Source organism: Lactuca virosa, chromosome 7, assembly GCF_052849685.1.
Source record: "Lactuca virosa cultivar CGN04683 chromosome 7, Lactuca_virosa_CGN04683_v6, whole genome shotgun sequence".
In the NCBI taxonomy this organism is placed as follows: Eukaryota; Viridiplantae; Streptophyta; class Magnoliopsida; order Asterales; family Asteraceae; genus Lactuca; species Lactuca virosa.
In genome coordinates, this window is record NC_136432.1 from 34799260 (window position 1) to 34810433 (window position 11174).

The following is an 11174-nucleotide window of genomic DNA, read 5'->3' on the forward strand; positions in this document are numbered from 1 at the left end:
CAATCAAACAGTTAAAGCATCATATACAACTGAAAGCAATCATGGCTCTGATACCACTGATGGGTTTTAAGCATAAGAACAATCCTATGTGCTCATACAAACCCTAATGCTTGGATCTAGGTTTCTCTATTGTACATGCTTTGAATCCAAGACTTGCAAACTCTAATCTAGCATACATAATTCAAAATTAACTTAATACATCAGATCTAGATGTTTACCTCTTCAAAGATTGGCTTAGATCTTCTTTTCTTCTTCTCTTGAGCTTAGAGTCACATTTGTAACTCCTCTAATGGATCACAAACACCTCAAGCAAGAAGGCAACTTTGAGAGAGGAGGGATGATGCTAATTTTCGGCCCTAGGGTTTCTCTTGGAAGCAAGTGGCCGAAAATTGGAGCCTTGGGGTCTTATTTATACTGTAGGGTGCTAGGGTTTCAGTCTAAACCCTAATGGATACCTTAGCCACCAAGTAGCCCAAGGAACCTTCTGGAATAAGGCCCTTGGACGAAAATATTTCGTTCCCCCTTAGTCCATTAGGTTTTCCAACCCAAAACTCAACTATCACACATTTGACAGTTTGTACCCCTTTATTTAATTAATCTCTTTTAGTCATCAAATTAATTCCTAATTAATTTATGACTAATACTAATTAAATAAATATGATTTCTCCTTTAATATATTATTCTTATAATATATTAATAAACCTTAATATCCTCTCTCTTTCCTCAAATTACCTTGTCAAGTTGCTTTGGTGAAGGCAACCCAAAAGGACCATGCATAACCGGGTCAAGTACATACCAAATATAGTTACGAGCTTAGACACTAATCCAACAACTATATCGTCGGGTAGACACAAACTGCCGAATGTCCGTCGTGAGCATACTCAAATACCTAGTCATATGTGTAGCAACCCAATTTTTTACAAATACATTTTTCTTTTTTAAATAATCAAAACATTCCCCTAAACCATAAAATATCAATGGCAATTGTTTTCAAATTCAATGACAATTGTTTTCAAATTCATAACATAACCATTTTATTTCAAATATCATAGTGTCCCTATAAAAATGCATGAGAGAGTGCATGCCATCAAACCTTGCCCTTGCCCTTAGGCTCCGAAGTACCTGAAATAATCAACAAACTGTAAGCTATTGATTAGTGAGTTCCCCAGAGCATACCCCACACAATCCACATCATCACATAATCCATATTACCTATATAAGCTACATAAACCACATTCCATGCATACAAACATATAAGGATGTCGTGGGCTCCTCCCAGGGTCTTACTCCAGGATGTCATTGTCTCCTCCACATGGTCTTACACCTAGGTGTCATGGGCTCCTCCCCATGGTCTTTAATTGGAAAGCCTTGGGCTCCCCCACACGGTCTAACATCCAAGTGCCATGGGCTCCCCCCATAGTCTTTACCTGAGAAGCCATGGGCTCCCCCACATGGTCTTACATCCAAACGCCATGGGCTCCCCCATGGTCTTTCCTGCATGTATCACATATACAACTAGCATATCACCTAGCATATAACCAACTAACATACCACATATAACTACATCAACTAGTGTACCACATATCATAAAATGGGCCAGCCTTGGTGCCTTAGACCCATTGGTATGGTGAGGAGACTCACTTCTCAAGAATGTTGAACTGATAAGATATGATAAGACCCAACGCGCAGCTCCAAATCAACTGCCTACAATCATCATGTGACTAGCTTTGTCAAAATCCCGAAATACCAAAAATACCCTCAAAGTCAAACTTGGTCAACCATGGTCAAAGTCAGGTCAACAGTCAAGGTCAACAGTCCATGTTGACCCAACTCGTCAAGTGCATCTAGCAACTCATCGAATTCCTTCAGTGTTCAGAAAACCGGAGAAAAACCCTAACCAACTCGCCGAGTTATCTCATCAACTCGCCTAGTTTACTCTGCATACAGAAAACGGGAAAACCCGATCCAACTCGTCGAGTTGCCAGGGAAACTCATCGAGTTTTCCCTTGTCTTAACATATTCAGTCCTTCCAGTCGAATCCAAACCCCCAAACTACAGATCTAGTCCCTTAGGACTGAAATACCATGTAAAGTTGCAAACTTTATGTCCATGCAAGGCCTCAAGAGGCTAAAACACTAAAACTAAGTCTCATACAAGGTTTAGGGCATGGAAAAGGGCCTAGACTAGATAAAGTGAGCAACTTTATGTCCATGGAGGCCTAGAGGTGTCCAAATCTGAAACCACATCCTCATGAAAAGTTCAAACCCGAGAATGACACTGTTATGCACCAAAAGTGACAATATACTTTCATAAGATGAGATCTAAGAAAATAACGGTCAAGGTAGCAACTTTATACCTCAAGATGGTTGCCAAAACAGAGTAAATGTCGAATCTACTGCCTCTTTTTTTACTCTAACCTCTTCAAGCTCATTATTCCTTCACAACCACACCAAAATCACTCTCCAAAGCTCTCTCACACACTCAAGAAGGTATAAGGATCGAACTAGGGTTTCTCTGGGCTGTAAGGACGATGAGGGAGGCTACAAATGAGCCATAAGTTCTTTACATAGGGTACAAATCCCTGAAAATTAGGGTTTTCCTTTACAGTGTCTACTCGTCGACTTGGGGCCTTCCAACTCGTCGAGTAGACCTTAAGTCCCGCGTCCAAAATGATCTCTACTCGTCAAGTTGGGGCTCCCCAACTCGTCGAGTCCTAGTGCAAAACCCTAAAATTTTGAGAAATAAATGATACCTGGAACAAGCATTACAATATAAGCCTGCTCTAAAGCAGCGAACTCAGGACTCAACAAAGCCCTATTAGTGAACATCTTGGTAATCTCCGTTACCAACTCGGTCGTCTGCCTCAGATCTAGGTACTACTGGGCCAGTCTTTCCCTCTCTACCAGGGGAACATATCTCGTATGGAACATCTCTGAGAATCGCTCCCAAGACACCTCATCCCTCTACTCAGTAGTGTAAGAACTAGTCGCCAATCTCCACCAATCCTTCGCCCCCATCCTGAGAAGGTTCAGGGCGCACTTGACCTTTTGGTCATTTGGAAAAGAACATGTGAAGAAACAACCCTCCATATCAGACAACCATCTCATTGCCACAAATCGGATCCTTGACCCCGTTAAACTCCGGAGGATTTGTCTTATCGAAGTCCCGGTACTAGAAAGCTCTCTCTCCTTGAACCCCTACAGTAGCAACTGCCACAGTAGCTTCGACAACAGAAGCCTTAGAAAGTGCAACATAACGATCATCGAATAGCTCGATCTTGGCATTCTTGACCAATCCAAACAACTCCGGAGTAACCTCCCTGATCGCCTCAGCCACTTCTGCAGCAATGATCCGATGTATCTCCTCCTTATTCAGACCTACCCTCTAAGTGCTGCCAACTCCTAATCCTAAACCTCCAATAGCCGCCATGCTGAAAAAATATACCAAGGAAAGATTAGATATCACAACACAGTGCTCAACACACTAGTCCCTACTCCTATTAGTTCCTTAGTAGCCTCGAAATTTCACCTGAATCTCATACGGATCCCGTGCTTTCAGTAGTACGAGCCCATACTACCTTCCATACCTATCAGTAGTCGATTCAGAATTCATCCTAAGGTTCTAAGTCACTGCACTAGACCACTCCTAGGTGTGCTAACACCACTTCTCCTACGAGCTACAACCAACTTCCTAGGCACTCTTCCTAGGATTATCCTCGCTCCTACACCACCAGTTGCTTTTGTGCATGCTTGTTGTACACAACACACTAGGCCCTCTTCCTAGGATTATCCTCGCTCCTACAGCTAACTTCCTGTACACACCGTATCTTCCTATAAAACCAAAGTTAAGTCAAGGTCTACGTTCCCGATTCCAAGCCAAAAATCAAACAAGAACAAGACTAGAGACCGAGTCCATGTCCCTCATCCAACCCTTTTACTATAAATTCTTTTTCAAAATGTTTTGTGAAAATTCTCGGATCCTAGTCTGAGACTGGATTCACACAAGTGTTCCTCCAATTCGCTCAAACTAGGGCTATGATACCAACTCTGTAACGTCCCATTTTGACGAATAATTTTTTTTATTTAAAGTAAAACTAACCAATTATAAAACCATTTTAAGAAAACCATCTATTCCTAACTAAAATTATTAAAAATCATAGTATTATAATGAACGTAAAATCCTCAATGCTGCTGATGAGTGTGTACAGTCCCGCCTTCGCCTTCCCATAACCACTGATGATACCTGAAACAATAAACAACTGGGTAAGCATAACGCTTAGTGAGTTTCCCCTAAAATACCCCATACAATAAACATAGAAGCATGCATCGGGTCCACTCAACCATCTGGATGGAATACCCAGGGTTTGTTGGCCTACCGCCTCAACCTAACCGCTCTTTCCGAGCCTCTGTGCCTACGGTTTACAGCCGGCTCGCACTGGGTATCTTGGGCTACAACACAAAGGAGGACCGCCTCAACCCACTACTTCCATACGTCGACATATAAACAATCAGGATCCAGTAGGCACATAATACAGGCATACAACAATCATACAACTCACTACCACCTACAAGTCCTCACACCACACACTCTCTCACTACCAACTATCCTCCATGAAATGCGTAACCATAAGTAACCAGAGGTGAGATAGTCACCCGAACAGATGATCCTACTCTAGAGCCACAACCAAACAAGGAACAGGCAAGAAAGGCTAGATCAAGAGTTCTCAAGCTATCCTACATAACCATATACAGTCCCTAGGGCACTCCACTAGATGATAACCAGCAAGTACATGTAAACGTACAGATCTTCAGCTCACTACCGTATAGCAACATCCTAAATACCAGGATGCAGATCTTACAGATCACTACAACATAGCAACATACCAACTACCTGGATAGAGATCTAACAGGTCACTACAACATAACAACATACTAAATACCAAAAATCCAAGGAATGCATAATCGTATATACTCAGAGGTAAGATAGACACCAAGACAGGTGATCCTACTTTGGAACAACAACCAAACAAGGAACAGGTAAAAGAGCCTAGATCAAGAGTCCTCAGTCTATCCTACATGGCTATATATAGTCCCTATTCCATCCTTCTACTAAAGATAACCAAAACTAGTGGGCCGACATTGGTGCCTTCAACCCACGGGTATAGTGAGGCGAAACTAACCTGAATCGAAGAACCTTGAAAGACTGCGATATGCTGCTTTCTGCACTGCTTGCTCCCGCAAATAAACTAACACCAGAACCAGTAAAATCTTAATCAACGACCTAAAATCCTCAAGTTTGACCCAAGGTCAAAGTTGGTAAAAAAGTCAACGGTCAACGAGAGTTAACAAAATTCGAAGTCTAAGGCAGTTGGGTACGCCCATCATACACAACCAGATCCTACTCCTTCATTAACCACTTAATCCCTTAATTACTTTTCACCCAAACTTAGATCTAGCCTCAAAACATTGTCTTAAGACATAAAGTTTTCACCTTTATGACTTTCCATGGCTAGGGAAGGTCCAAAAGCTAAAACCCTAACTTATTAATCTATTAAGACATCACAACTCTTGCATGGAAAGGATAGAAGGACCAAGATCAAAATTTTATGGTTCCTAATAGCTCCATAATGGATAAAGTTTCCAACTTTATCCATTAGAATGGTCGCAACAAACAAGATCTAGTCTTTAAGTCTCAAAGGGACCAAAAGTGCATCTTTTTCAACTTAATCGATTAAGTCCAAGTCTCCAACCTTCATATCTGAATCAATATGATGTTTAGATGGATAAAGTTTCCAACTTTATCCATAACAAGGTCACAAACTTTCAAGATCTAACTTTATCCATATGATGTTTAGATGGATAAAGTTTCCAACTTTATCCATACCTGTCTACTGGATTCCTGAGAATACAAGTTATTTGAAAAGAGTAGATCAGCATTTAAGCTGGTGAGTTCATAAGTATTTTAGTTCTGTTAAGTATACCCTAAGTTCTTTGAATGAGTTAACTGGTTTCTCCAGGAAATCCTATATCTCCTGAGGTGATTAACTGATAACCTCAATAGTTTCCCTCTGTAATTACTTAGTTTATACTGATTATACATAACATAATATTGAACTGATAGTTAAATGGGTGTATCTGCCCTAAGCCCACAACCAAACAAGGAACAGGAAGTAAGGCGGAAGTCACACATTTCACCGTCAATCAGACATTACTTATGTACGACTCTGATGTAATAACTAAGGAATTATATAATTAACCACTAAAGCTCTTTTATGTTATACTAGTTTACAAAGATTGAGTGACTAAGTTTCATTTGATAAGTGGTTTAATTCCATAAACCGTTTCCTTTGTATAAGTGGTTTAATCCCATAAACCGTTTCATTTGTAAAAGTGGTTTAATCCTATAAACCGTTTCATTGGTAAAAGTGTTCTTAGTTATATATGTTCTACAGTAACAACCTTAGTATTAATCATGGAGAGTATTCTATTATCCATAATACTGCCTTGTGGTTTTAAATGTTCAAAACCAGAAGTACAATACTTGATTTCATGATATATAGCTCTTACTGTAAGTAAAAGCTACTAAAGGTATATCTGGTCGGGATGTAATTAACTTTTCTTACTGTTATAAGAGAAGTACATTACTTTGTAATTCACTCGTTGTTTTATCCATGTGAGTCCTATCAACCATACTAATATGACGGAAATGCCTGTTGCGACGTTCTTTAGGCGTAGGAATGGTATGATATTTGACACCCTAGGCCTGCCGGCCAAACTGTAGCGAACAGTAGAGGTGCGGGATTGTCAGTCCCATATAGATCTATACATAAATTCACGCTCTCCCTACAAGATATTCTGGCTAATAGTTCAGGACTTAAAAAGGTCGTACTTAGATAAGTACACCGTGAAAGGTCTCACAAATTTATTGTTTCAACGAGATTTCCGATGTATTATTATTATTACCCGATGAATGCTAACTCTGGTACTTTGTATCGTACCCTTGGTTAATGCAAACCCGGTAAGATGTATTATTACCTCGAGTTTGCTAACTCGGGTACTCTGTATAGTACCTTTGCTAATGCCAACCCGGCAGAATGTATTATTACCCGTGATTGCTAACTCTGGTACTATGTATATCGTACCTTTGTTAATGCAAACCCGGTATGATGTATTATTACCCGTGATTGCTAACTCTGGTACTCTGTATATCGTACCTTTGTTAATGCAAACCCGGCATTACCACGTGTTTGCTAACTCTGGTACTCTGTATCGTACCTTTGTTAATGCAAACTAGGTATGATGTATCTTTACTTCTTTAATATGTTGTTCGTATATTTAAAGGTATTATACATATCTTGGTATAGTTGAATGAATTTTGGTAATTTCCTTGGAAAGTATACAGTTGTAAATCATACTTGTATCTTTAGTTTTCAATGATAAATTATACCTATTATAATTTATATGTTCTATCTGATTATCATGGTTTCTCATGGATGAACACCTTGGCTCAGCCTGATACAAATGTGGTAATACCAAAAGGAGTAACCTTTTGTACTCATATATGTATAACATATATATAATTAAGAAGGAAACGACATTCGGACAAATAATACAACCCTAATTCCACATCCAAACAAGGAAAAGGATATAGGATAATTCATTAGTCCTAAGCCCTTCAAATCTTATTTATATATTTATACATACATAAACATGATTTTGGCATTTATAATTTGAAATAGTTTATAAAACATTTTTCAAAGAATTTAACGGAGTTTTTACATGAATTTAAGGATTTAACATGGCTTCACGTTATTTTGAAAGTATTTGGTAATTCTTAAAAGCATACGGAAATTCTTTGTGTGATTATTATCACATACTGTTATTAACACAATTTAATATTGTGTTAAACTTGTATTCCCCTCCTTAAAAAGCATATAAAACCATTTAAAAAGGTATATTATAGGGGTATGAACTCACTTTGATAAGCGGTGATTTGGGCAGCGTTTCGTTTCCCGTAAAGAGTTTATTTAACGAGAAACCGGCTCAAAGCGGGTAGAGTTTCGACAGGAGAGAGGATGAATTCTCGAGAATTCCGGGGCTCCGGGGCTTGCTTCGGGCTTTAGACGCGATACCGGGGCCTTCGGGGGTCGTGAGAAAGTTTTCGGGGCTAAAATGTGAAAAAGGGGAAATTTTGGGGTGAAAAATGGGGTTTCTTCGGAAGCCCTCGCATGCTATATATAGTCCGAAGGTTCGGACCCGAAGCTGTGCGAAGGTGACACTCGTCGGACAGGTGGCGAGGTTTCTGGCTTACTTCGGACAGGTGGGAGGCTCGGATTGGACCGGACTTTGGTCCAATAGAAGACTGACACGTATGCGAAGGGGGTGTCTCCAAGGTGTCTCCGGGGTGTCCGATGCGAGGCTGTCCGAAGCTCATTGGACCTCGGCTGCGGTCCACTCAGGAGGTAACACGTGTACCGCGGTCCAACCAGAAGATGACACGTGGAGGTTCGCACGTGATGATGACGTGTCCGAAGGGTGACATGCGAAATTTCCCGGTTTTCAAGATTTTCTTGATTTTTGTGCCACAAACTTGCGAAAATCATAACTTTCGCATACGAGCTCCGTTTTTGACGTTCTTTATATGCACGCGTAGGTAAAATCATATTATACGACTTTTGTTTAGACTTCGTTGGCTGGTTTTGAATTTATTTCTAATATTATTATTTTAAACAGACCGGGACGAGAATCCGTTAAAAATTCATAACTTCTTCATCCGACGTCCGTTTTCGTCTGTCTTTTTACCGTTGTGCTACTTTTGACGAGACCTTCGATTCTCGTTTAAGTAGCGTCGGCTAAATATCGATCGATTTATATTTCGAATTTTTAGCTGTCTACTGCTAAACCGAAACTTCGAAAAATCATAACTTCCTCATACGAAGTCGGATTTTCACATTCTTTTTATGAACGTTCTCGGTTTAACATATTCTACAAGTTTCATTTAGATTGTTAAGGTTAAAAATCCTTTTATCGAAAATTCGCTTTTTACACTGAACAGTGTTTTGCCGGTTTTACCGCGGATTTTCGATTGGTCATAACTTCTTCGTTATAACTCGGATTGCAGTGTTCTTTATGTTTTTGGAAACCTTGTTACAAACTCTACCACTTGGTTCATCCCAATTACGATTATTGATCAATTAATTTTTGACCAAAATTTGACTGGTGTCACATTATCCCCCCGTTAGAGGGAATTTCGTCCCAAAATTAAGTCTAAAGTGATACTCATGGACTAGTTCTAATATTTCCTATCCCAAGTGAATTTAGGTTCCTGGTTTGTAATCCAGCGAACCTTCACTAACGGGATGAGACTTAGCATGGTTCTTCAGATTTCCCTATCCATGGTTTTTATTGTTTCTTCTATAGAGTGTAGACTTTTATTTAACTTGATTTCATCGAGTGAAATAACAAGTGTTTTATTGGATAGACACCTCTTTAGATTTGATATGTGAAAAATGGGATGAATGTTATTAAGTTTTTGTGGTAGTCTAAGTTTAAAAGTACAAGACCGATTCTGGTAATAACCTTAAATGGTCTTATGTACTTTGAGTTTTGTATTTCCCGCTTTCTCAAGCGCATCTTGTCCTTCCTGAGTGAGACCTTCATATGACAAGGTCATCAATCCTGGAATTCCAAGGATTTTCTTTTATCGAAGCCGTAGCTTCTCTGGTTAACTCTGGAAGCTTTATGGCGCTTCCTGATTCATATTTTGTTTTTGGTAGTTTCTCGGATGAATTCCAGATCAGCGAGGGTGCTGTGTGGAAATTGGATCTCTAGCTAGTTGCGTATTACCTACTTTAGTCCAGTGCAGATAGAATCTGTACTTGTGACCACAGAAGGTTTCGAATGGAGCAACTTAAATGCTAGTGTGTTAAAGGACTCGACTAATTGGTGAATGGATATCCCATTCTTTACCATAGCCGATCCCATAGAATCATGACTACTCTGGTTCCTATAGGTTTTTGAGTGACGGCCTGAACTAGGAGATGATTCTATTATCTCAATGGAGATAACAGATATTGGCATACCGTGCACTCACACGTTCTAGTTATCTTATCTACTTGCCACATTTTCAGGTTTCAAGGCTTCCTGTTGAGCCTCTTTACTCTATGTGGAGAGATTTGAATGGGTTATCATAGTCTATGATTGGAACTATGACCTGGGTACTCTTTCCGACTTAGGGTGTCAACTACTATATTGGCTTTGTCGAGATGATAACAAATTTCAAATTCGTAGTCATTTAGTAGCTCGACCCACTGTCGTGGTCTCATGTTGAATTCTACCTGGTAGAATACATAATACTGGATTTTGCTCCGAAGTTCATGATCAGACTCATACTTGGCTCATCCACCATAACCTCGTGTATACAAGTCGTATATAATTTAGATTTCACAAAACCTTCGAATGGGTGACTCTGCCCCAGGTCCACAACCAAACAAGGAACAGGAGATAGGGCGGAAGCACACATCCTTAATCTTGTTAAGTCTAACTTATATACCACCCTCGTGTATACACTTAGCAGCGATAGATTAACTTAATGAGTTCTTAGTCTCTATTCTTGAACTTGACCTGCGGTACAATGATTTTCCTATGAGATCTATTGAGGTACTTCGGTAGTTACTGACTTCTAAGACTACTTCGGTGCTTTTCGTTTGAAGTTTCATGTCGACTGAGTAGGCTAGAATGGCGGGGTACTCTTCGCATGGGTACTTCTGAAGTTTTGAAACGAGAGACAACCTAAGGGTTTTGTGTTATGGATTGAAAGAATTTCATCTTACGGCTGATTAAGGAAAAAGTTCTCTTATACAGCATAAGAATTTTCACATGGTAAGGGCCAGGCCAAACCATGTCGAATGAGGATGTCAGAATTTTCTCGATGAAATAGATAATAAGTCGTTCTGGGACGAAATGCTTACTAGGATGATATCCTATGTACCTAAGTTCTCAGCGTTTCTAGTTTTATTATGTTATTATCGTTACGAACCCCTTTTGATTCGAAATTGGCGGGTACTACCAATACGAGGGTTCTGACAATTTGAAATTATGAACTTTCATGAAACGATCCTTACTAGGTCTCTCTATAATCGCTTGGTGTATACAAGTCATGTATAATTAAGATTG